The 9737-nt window shown below is 51.8% G+C and overlaps 1 pseudogene; it reads right to left on the bottom strand.

Moving 5' to 3' along the window:
* Positions 1-7737: 7737 nt before the first annotated feature.
* On the bottom strand, positions 7738-9308 carry LOC102489725 (proteasome maturation protein pseudogene; annotated as a pseudogene).
* Between the last annotated feature and the right edge of the window lie 429 nt (positions 9309-9737).

Raw genomic sequence — 9737 nt, 5'->3', positions numbered from 1 at the left:
TGTCACACTAAAGGTCTGTGATCTTCATCCCGCTGCTTGCCCTCTACTTCACGGGAAAGCCATCCGGGTTAAGACGTTGGGACGGCCGAGAGCCCGCGACATTTCTGTGCTAGCAGACCCACCCTTGCATTCAGAGTGTGCACTGCATTCACTGAGTGCAGCTACAGGACAGTACAGGACTTTCCAAGGAGGCGCAGCTGAGTAATTTTTTTTTCTTTTTTTTGGAGAAGTTTTTGCTATAGGGCGCATGTGCTCGCCAGAAAGACAGAAAGAGAGAGAGAAAGCGAGAAATCCCCCCCCCAGGGGGGATGGCCACGCCACAATCCCCTCTCCTCCGTTCTCCTCTCGGGATCTCTAAACACACACACAGAAGCGTATGCGCACGCGCCCAGCGTGAGTTCAAGCCACCGAGTTCGGGACTTGAACTGCGGTCAACTACATGGGAGTCCAGTGACATAGCCATTATGCCAACTGCTAGTCCCTGCAGCTAAGTTCTAAAGAGCAGCCCCATGGGGGAGAAGCAAGCATGAGCTGGAGGCTGCTGGAGCAGAGAGGCCTGAGGAAGGGGGCAGGCCCACGTCTGCCAAGCCCGTCCTGCTAATCCTGCTCCAGGGCATTCCGGCATTCGCCCAGGGTCTAGGCTCATCTTCAGTATTTCTATTTGTCTCTATTTTTTAAAAGAAAACCTAACTAGGTAGACCCTGAGTTTGCTTCCAGACAGCTTGGGCTAGAGGGTGGCCACCTAGCTTGGGTGTCACTGGGGCGTCAGGCTGTTCTTTCTGTCCAGATCAAAGAGATTCAGATGTTCTATGGCCTGTGTTAGTGCAGTCTGTCGTAGTAGAATCCGGTACAGGGGAGAGTGCTGAGGCCTGGAAGAAGGGTGCAGAGTGGCAGAGTGGCAGAGTGGAGGAGGTGAAGGCGACTGCTCAGAAGTGGGAGGTGAGCACACTAGCGGTGGCCGCATTCCTGAGAGAGCGGATCAGGAGACTGGAGAAGAGGGCGCTGAGTTCAAGCGGGGGCAGGCTGATTCCGAGGCCTGGGGGACCGCTGATGAGACGGAGGAGGCAGTGAGCTCCCGGGACTGGCATTCCGGGCAGTTCCGGGTGCACGCGGGGCCTGGAACCCTGTGGGGGAATAGACGGCAGTGGGGGCATAGAGAAGGCGAGAAACGTCCACACCTGCCTGTATCTCAGAGCAGAAGGATGGAGAGCCCACAGAGAAGTCAGGAGGGAGCCACCACAGAGGAAGGGAAAGCCAGGGCGGCCGTGGCCTGGGGCTGGAAGGGGGATGTTTCCAGCCAGAGTCAAACACACTCGGTCTAAACCGCTTTGGATTTAACACCCCGAGGGCACCAGGGAACTTGGGGCCAGTTTAGGAGGCCAAGAGCGAAGCTTCACAGACGGTGCAGACAGGGGCAGAGCCGGGGACCGTACTCACGGCTGACTTCCGCCTGGGAGGCTGCTGGATGGGACGGAAGGCGAGAGCGCCACCCAGCAGGGACGGCCCCAGGACTGTTTTCCAGCATCCGGGAACATCTCTGCAGCGGGGCAGGATTTTCTTCTCCTGTGCTCGGGAGAGCTGTGTAACGCACCCTCACCAGGCAAGGATAGTGAAAAGGAGTCTTTGAGGAAACAGACAAGAAGACAGACTCAGGGAACAAAACTGCTCTGTGAATATTGAAGAAAGAATGCCTGGCTTTCTTGTAGCTGTTTTATTTAGGGCCATTTTCCTCTGTCACCTTCTTCTACCCTCAAGACCCAGGAGTTCCTGAAGCCTCCTGCCTCCCAAGCAGAAAACCAGACAGTGGAGCTACCCTGGGGAAGCCGGGCAGGGTGAGGGCGGGGAGGGAGGAGCCAGAGGGTGGTACCCACGAGGTGGCCGAGGTGGCCGCGTGGCCCTGGGGACTGTGGAGAAGGAAGGCTGCCTGTCCTCAGTCACGCATCTCCTGACCTTGAGCTCCCCTTGTCGTTGGCCGGCTGCAGTGTCTCCTGGCACCGCCCAAAGACCAGGTGCTCACGAGGTGTCTGGGATGGGAGGAGGTGGCGGCGGCAGTGCTGGGGGGCAGGCGGAGGAACAGGCCATGCTCTGGCTCAGGACAAAGATGGGGGAGATCTGAAGAGCTTGTCTCCTGAGGATGAGGCAGGAGGACCAGAGGGCTGGTGTGCTCTGGGGGCAGGGACAGGGTGAGGGGCTGCTGATGGTCTGTTTCCTTCAAGGACTAAGCATGGCGGTCGTTCTGCAAAGGGGCAGGCTGTTTGAGCGACACAGCAGAGACCAGATATCTGTCCTCGGCAGGGAGGTGCCAGGGAAATGACCGGGCAGGAAGAGCAGGCCCTCGGAACCAGCAGCTGCAGGGCAGAGGAGAGGGTGCGAAGGACAGCGCGGAGAAGGGGGCTCCGATGACAGGCCACGAGGAAAAGGGGTGGCCAGGCCAGCAAGAAAAGGGAAGACAGATTCACCACCGGAGAGGAGCCAGAGACCAGATCCTCCCCAACTCTCATTGCGCAGACCGCTCCGTGGGGCCGTAAATCCCGGGGATCTTCAGTTCAGTGTCAGGGCAGCCGGGGGAACTGCTCCAACCACAGCTTCCTGAAACATGCTGAAGTTTGGCAGTGAATGGCATCTCTGCGGGCTCTTAGACTGAAGATTAAACTGCGTCCTATACAATGTCACGCCTCTTCAGAGACAGAATCAATTCTGCCTCACTGCCTCAGACAAGGAGAGGCAAACGGGTCCTGGGGTCAAAGGTCAGTGATGACTTGGGAGCCTCCGGTGAGGTGGCCAGTCCCCCCAGAGCCCCAACCTTCTAACCTTTGAATAGTCAACAAGCTTTAGAGATTGTGGGTGGGCATTGCAGGAAGGGCGAAGCCAATGCAAGGAAAATTCCAGAATGAAGTTTTTAGCTTACCTATAATCGATGATCTTAATCTGCTCAGGCTGGTATGGCAAAACCACAGGCAGGGCAGCTTATAAACAACTGTTCATTTGTTTGTTTCCGTAATTTGCTAGAGGATGCATGTGCTTGCCAGAGACAGAGAGAGTGAGAGAGAGTGGAAAAGCACCCCAGGGGTCAGTCAATCCCTTCTCCTCCTTCTCTCCCTCCTTTCAGGGTTTTGAGCAAGCATGAATGCCTGGCGTGTTCCTCAAATCACCAGGTCCAGGACTCAGACCACTCAGCTGGCTATGTGGGGTTCAGCTGCCTTAACCACGACACCACCAGCTAGTCGTGTCTGTTTATTGTTAAGGTTTATTGTTAGCGTAATGGCTATGTCGCTGGACTCCCACGGAGTCGACCGCGGTTCGCGTCCCGGACCCGGTGGCTTAAAACTCAAGCTGGGCGCGTGTGTGTGCGTGCCCAAGATCCCGAGAGGAGAATGGAGGAGAAAGGATTGCGGCATGGCCATCCCCCCCCCGGGGGGTGATTTCTCGCTTTCTGTCTCTTTGTCTCTCTCTGTCTGCCTGGCGAGCGCACACGCCCTATAGCAAAAAACCTCTAAAGAAAATAAAAAAAGGTTTATTGATTTTATCCATGATGAAGAGCATGTGCACTCGTGAGAGAAGCACCCTCAGCTGACTCTCACCCCTCACCCCCAGCTCCTCAGGCTCTTGAGCATGCACACACCCAGTGAGTGTTCAAGCCGTCCAGGTCTGAGCCCAGGGTCGTCCATGTGGCTTCCAGCAAGCACAGTTCAGTGTGCCACAGACAGCTCTGCCAGGCAGGGCTGACAAGAGACATTTACTTTTCACACTTCTCAAGGCGAGGCAGTCCACCTCAAGGGACAGGGAGAGCCAGAGTCCGGCAAGGGCCCATTTCCTGGTCCGTAGACGGCATCTTCTTTCCATGTCCTCACATGGCAAAAGGGCGAGGGAGCTCTCTGGGGGCCTTTCTGTAAGGGCATTATGCCATTTATGAAGGCGTCACCGTCATGACCCAATCACCTCCCGAAGGTCCCGCCGTGGCTCCAGGTCGGATGGCGTTCAGTCCGTAACTGCCTCTCCCTTTCCCAGGGGCTGCTGTCCTCCTCCATCTGTCACCAGCTTTTAGGTGAGAACTACAGCTCTAACCCCACACCTGCAGTTTACAAATGAGTAGAGATTCCAAAAAGACAAGGTGACTTCTCAAAAGGCATAGGCCCAGCCCCGAGAGCAGCATAGAACCCAGACCTCCGGCTTCCCACCGCCTCTGGTCATCTCCTCAACCACAACCCATGCCCCCATGCCCCACACCCCTGCCGTAGAAATCCTCTCCTGCTTCTCCCCAGAGGAGCACGTGGGGGTGAGGAAATACTGAAGGTGGGTTTGTCCCGTCTTATTTCCAAACTCAGACGCATTGTTAGTGGGCGTGTTCACCGCCCCTCTCCCCACGTCCCTGGCTCCCTGGCTGACTGTCCATCAAGGCCCCGGGTTTTGTCTCTGACAAGGGACACCCCCGCCCCCAGTCCTCTTCTGGGACAGATGCATGCGTTTTATCCCATGGAGGACTGTCCAACTGAGAAACTCTGAGCAGTCAGAGGCCGCGGAGAGCGCGGTTGGGAGCTTTCAGCTTAGAGCTGAACCAGGGACCGCGATCGCAGGCCAGGCAAGGGCTGGACCCTCTCCTGGGCCCCTGGAACTTACGTAAGGGGCACGCTGCTCTGGACACGTCCCCGCTCAGAGCCTCCCGATCTGCTCTTCAGACACAGCCCCTTTCATGAGCTGAGCATCCATGGAAAACAGGGACAGCCGCGTTCTTTGTCCTGGGCCTGTCTTCGAGGGCAGTGACCGCACCTCCACACAAAGCCACACTTCCATTCAGAGCGCGCTCAGGCTGGCCGCAGCGCCTCTCGGCTCGCCCTCCTCCCCTCCCCTCCCCCTGCCTTCTCTCCTCCCCCCACGCCTTTCCCAGCTGGCTCAGAGGCTCCCAGTATGCACTGCACATTCTTGCCCGGGGCATCTGTGCTGATAAGATCAAACCACACGGGTTTGTTGAGCAACTAGTTTTAAATAAATGAATGAACAGTGCGGTTCTGTTTACGAGCTCTTCCTCGTCCTCACTGATTCGCAATTCTAACTCTCCTCAGGCCTCACCCAGCCCTTCTCAGACCTCGCGACACCTCTCAAACTGCCCTATGACCTGGCTCGTGTGGTTACACCCAGTTCCAAACAAGTCCGTGTGTATCCGGAGTTCCAGGGCTTCCCACCATGAGGTTTCCGTTGAGAGCTGGTGATTAGTTTAGTCAACCGCTTTCCATGCCCTTGCACTATCTAACTGACCTGGCGTCACGAAAGGGACTAACGTCTAGTGCTGTAGGGACTACAGAGTGCTAGGCCTTACAGTTACCCTGGCCATTCTTAAAATATCCCTGGTACGCAGGGACGCAGTCTCCAAGGCCAGATAAGGAAAACACGGAGTTGCGGACGACAAGACAGGCCTTTAGAGGCAAAATTCACAGCCCCTCCATGGATCTGGGGCTGTCAAGTTAATCCTGCTGGGAAAGATGGCCACTGTAATAGTTCATCTTGTGTCAGTCTGACGGGACCGAAGGGTGGGGGATGACTATAAAGCATTGTTCCAGGTGGGGTGTGTCTCTGAGGGTGTTCCCGGGAGAAGCTGGCATTTGAACTGGTGGGCCTTGGAGAGACCAGATACAAGAAGGCGGGGAGAGGTGAGTCACGCTCTCGAACAGCTGGGATCCCTACCCTCTCCTGCGCCCAGACAGGGGCTCCTGGTCTCAGGCACCAGGGCTCGCACCGTCTGCTGCCTGGGTCTCAGGTCTACACCCTGCCGAACTCTGCACCATGGGCTTTTCTGGGTCTGCAGATGGTGAGTTCCAAATCCTAGAACTTCTCAGCCTCTGTAACTACATGAGCCAATTTCTCATAATAAATGATTTTATGTGTATCTGTAGGCCTAATCTGTGGATTCTGTTTCTCTGGAGAACCCTGACTAATGGAGTCCTCACAGCTGCATCCCCTCAGCTGCCTTTGCTCAGTGCCTGCTGTGTGGAACGGAAACAGCGAGTGTTTGCTGCGCACTTTCCAGCCCCAGATGTGAGCTCAGGTGTGGATCGTACGTCCTTGATCCTTCCCACGACCCACACGGTAGGTACCAGGAGGATACCCATTCTACAGGCGAGAACAAGGCACAGGGAGGAGAAGTGATTTGCACGAGATAGAAGAGGGGCCAGTGAGGGAGCAGACGTGCACATTAAACACCAGCCATCGGGTTCCACGTCCCAGTGATCTCTGATTGTTCACATAAAGATGCAATTAAAGCAGATGCTTATTTTGGTACCAAAAAAGTTGGAATCTGTGCAATCATTTTCTTCCTAAGAAGCATTTTCCCATGAACGTTCTGAAGCCCTCTACACATAAGATTGTGTTAGCAAAGAAATAGAAACACCTGACTTTTTGAAAAAAAAAAATAGGATCTGGGTTGTAAGAGTTATGTGAAGTGTATGATAGAATGCTGTGAGAAGGCTAAATCTACTTATTTGGGGGGCTATATTAGTGCAAGCTCATAGTAAATTACTGAGAGTGGAAAAGAAGCAGGACTATAACATCGTATGTGGGGTACCCCTCAAATATACATAAGCCCCAGAAAACTGAAAACTGAAAAGCCATAAATTCATGTTAATGGTAATTCTTTTCAAAATAATTATTTATTGGGACCAGCAGTTAGCGTAATGGCTATGTCGCTGGACTCCCACGTAGTCAACTGCAGTTCAAGTCCCAGACCTGGTGGCTTGAACTCACACCGGGCACGTGTACGTGTGTGCCCAAGATCCTGAGAGGAGAATGGAGGAGAAGGGATTGCGGCGTGGCCATCCCTCCTAGGGGGTGATTTCTCGCTTTCTATCTCTATGTCTCTCTGTCTGTCTGGCGAGTGCACGCACCCTATATCAAAAACCTCTCAAAAATTATTATTTATTTAATTTATTATTATTATTATTATTATTATTTTAACTTGATCAGAGAGAGAGGGAAAATGAGAAAACAAGCCACCAAGTCCAGGATTCAAACTCTGGTTTGCCATATGAGAGTCCAGCACCTTAACTACTATGCCCCCTGCCAACCCCAATAATAATTCTTGACCAATGGAATTATAGATAATTGAGTTTCTTCCTTTTTAAATGGACTATTTTCTAAATTTCAGAGTGCCCATTTTTTATATATACATAAAAGTTTTAAAAATTAGGCATCATGTTTTAAAATCTTTGATATATAGCTTTAATTGGTAAACTTTCAGTAACAATAATAAATCCACCAGAGGGATCATGGTTCTGTAACATTTCTGGTCCGTGTGGCAGGTCACTAGCTGTTTTGTTTCACTTAATAAAGTTGTATGTCAGTTGTTTTGGTTTCAGGAGTAAGGACTCAGAATTTGAAATACGGAAAATAAGTGAGATGAAATGAAAATACTGAAGCCTCTTTCTTCGCTAAACTTCTTAAGACCTAGGGCTTTCATCCTGGTGAGTCTGGAGGAGAAGAGCTCTCGGTCAGTGCTGGTGTGCGTGGCCTCCACAGCCTGGCTTGGCAAGGGCGGCAGAGGGGCCCCCGCCACCATGGAACTGGAGGGAGACGTAGGCTGTCTCTTACCGCTGGCTTTCTCTCTGCTTTAGAAAATCGGAGTGTCACAGAAGAAAAACATTAAATTATTAAAGCCTGTGCTTACGAAGCTGAGGGGAGGTATTTTATGAACAGCACAGTGACCGTTAAATCCGTTTTACTGTAGACTGTGATTGTATTTTCTTAAATTCATGGTGACATGCTACTTTGAATCATGCAGGCGAGCAGGCACTGCATCAGGACGGAGTTTCCTGGGTCTAAGACACCCAGAATCCTTCAGGGGGGTGAGCAGGAAAAGGAGGTGCGATGGCCTGGAGACTGGCCAAGGAGGCGGTATTGTGTTCGACGCCGCAGAAATGTACACCCCAAATAGTTATGATGGGAAATTCCATGTTATTTTAACAGAATGTTCTTCATAGAATTCAAATCTTTTATCATATATGCATATTTTAATTGCCAGAGAGAGAGATAAAGATTGGGAGGCAGAAAAAGCATCCCCCATGGGGCACGGTCATGCCATAAACCCTTTTCCTCATTTCTCCATCCTGTCGGGATTTGGGGCATACATGTACACATACCTGGCACGTTTTCCAACCCACCTAGTATTCAAACTGTGACCAGCCACGTGGGATCTGGCTTCCTAGGCGTAGGCCTTCACCCCCACACTGTGGGGCTGACTCTCAAAGGCATGTTGTATAAATATTCTTTCCCAGGTTGGGGCTTGCCTTATCCTATCAGTGTGTGTGTGTGTGTGTGTGTGTGCGTGTGTGTGTGTGTGTTTTAATAAGCAACATTTTTCATTTTGATGTTGTCTGAGGTATCAATTGTTTTATGATTCATGTTCTTTGTAATCCAAGAAATTTTTGCTCAACACAAGTCATAATTTCTATTTTTCTTTTAGAAGTTTCTTCTAGTTTTCAAACTTCTATTTAGGTCTGTGATCTAATTTAAGTTAATGTTTATATATCCTCTAAGGGTCTTCTTTTTCCCAGGTGTCAGGTGCTTTGAGTGCTGTGTACATTTATTACAGTGAGAAGATGCACACCACGTGCGGTGCTGCTTCCATGGCCAGCAAAATTGGCCCAATAACCCAAGCTTGCACTCCACCAAGTGCCGATCTCCCATTAGTCCACTCCACGATGGGCCATGAAGAATATGTTTGGGACCAGTAGATGGCATAGTGGCTAAGCCACTGGTCTGCCACATGGCCGACTGTGGGAAGTCCTGAACCCAGCAGCTTAAAACTCATGCTGGGCGGGCGTGTGTGTGTCCCAAATCCCAGGAGGAAAATGGAGGAGAAGTGATTGCGGTGTGGCCATCCCCCCTAGGGGTGATTTCTCACTTTTAGTCTCTCCGTCTCTCCCGTGAGCACACACACTCTATAGCAAAAATCTCTCAAAAAAAAAAACCCCAAACTTCAGATCCAATGGTCTCATCGTTACCCCTCAAAATACCCAAGGAGAGGTTCGAGCTTGACAAAAACAGACGATGTGGAGCCCACCGCACTGCCCGCCCTCCCGTTTGTAATTTCAGTGGAACAAACAGACCCTCGATGCTTCTCCGTGTGGAAAAAGTCATCTTACTCTGATTGAGCTGGAAAGTTTTTGTGATAATCTGGGAGGATGGATGGCTGGGGAAAAGTTCATTTTTCACAAAAGAAAAACATTTTTGAAGATGATGACTTTCAAAAGGTCCACTTGTGAAAGCTCAGTAACTGGAATACTGCCCCTCAGCTGAGATGCGAGTCCTCGGGCTTTCATCTTTAGCTGCTCTGTGACCGGCCTCTCAGCCCTGCTGCCATCGGCTGGTCCCCCTGAGGTTCATTTCTAAAATACGGTGTTCCGGCCCATTTGGCAAACAGATAATCCATTCCTCCATTGAATGACTTGGGCATCTTGGCCAAAAATCAAGTAGCCATGTATGTGCGATCTCTTTGTGAGCTGCCCGTTGCGTCCTGTGGGTCTCGTTACTGATTTGCGCGATTGCCTTTTAAACAATGTAAGAGTGAAGAAAGTTCTAAAATGCCCCCTCTGCCGTCCCACTTACCAGGAGGGAGCTCTCCCGGGCTCGCTCTGCCTCGGGGACCCAGAGTGCTGCCTAGTGCTCTTGCATTTCTGCCCGAAATACACCCGTAAGGATTTCTTGTAGAACAAGCTAGAAACAAGCCCGCTCCGTGTTTACTTCTCTGG

Source organism: Tupaia chinensis, unplaced genomic scaffold (genome assembly GCF_000334495.1).
Source record: "Tupaia chinensis unplaced genomic scaffold, TupChi_1.0 Scaffold000161_3, whole genome shotgun sequence".
Taxonomy (NCBI): domain Eukaryota; kingdom Metazoa; phylum Chordata; class Mammalia; order Scandentia; family Tupaiidae; genus Tupaia; species Tupaia belangeri.
Note: the sequence above shows the minus strand (reverse complement) of the source record. Positions and strands in the feature narration are given on the sequence as shown.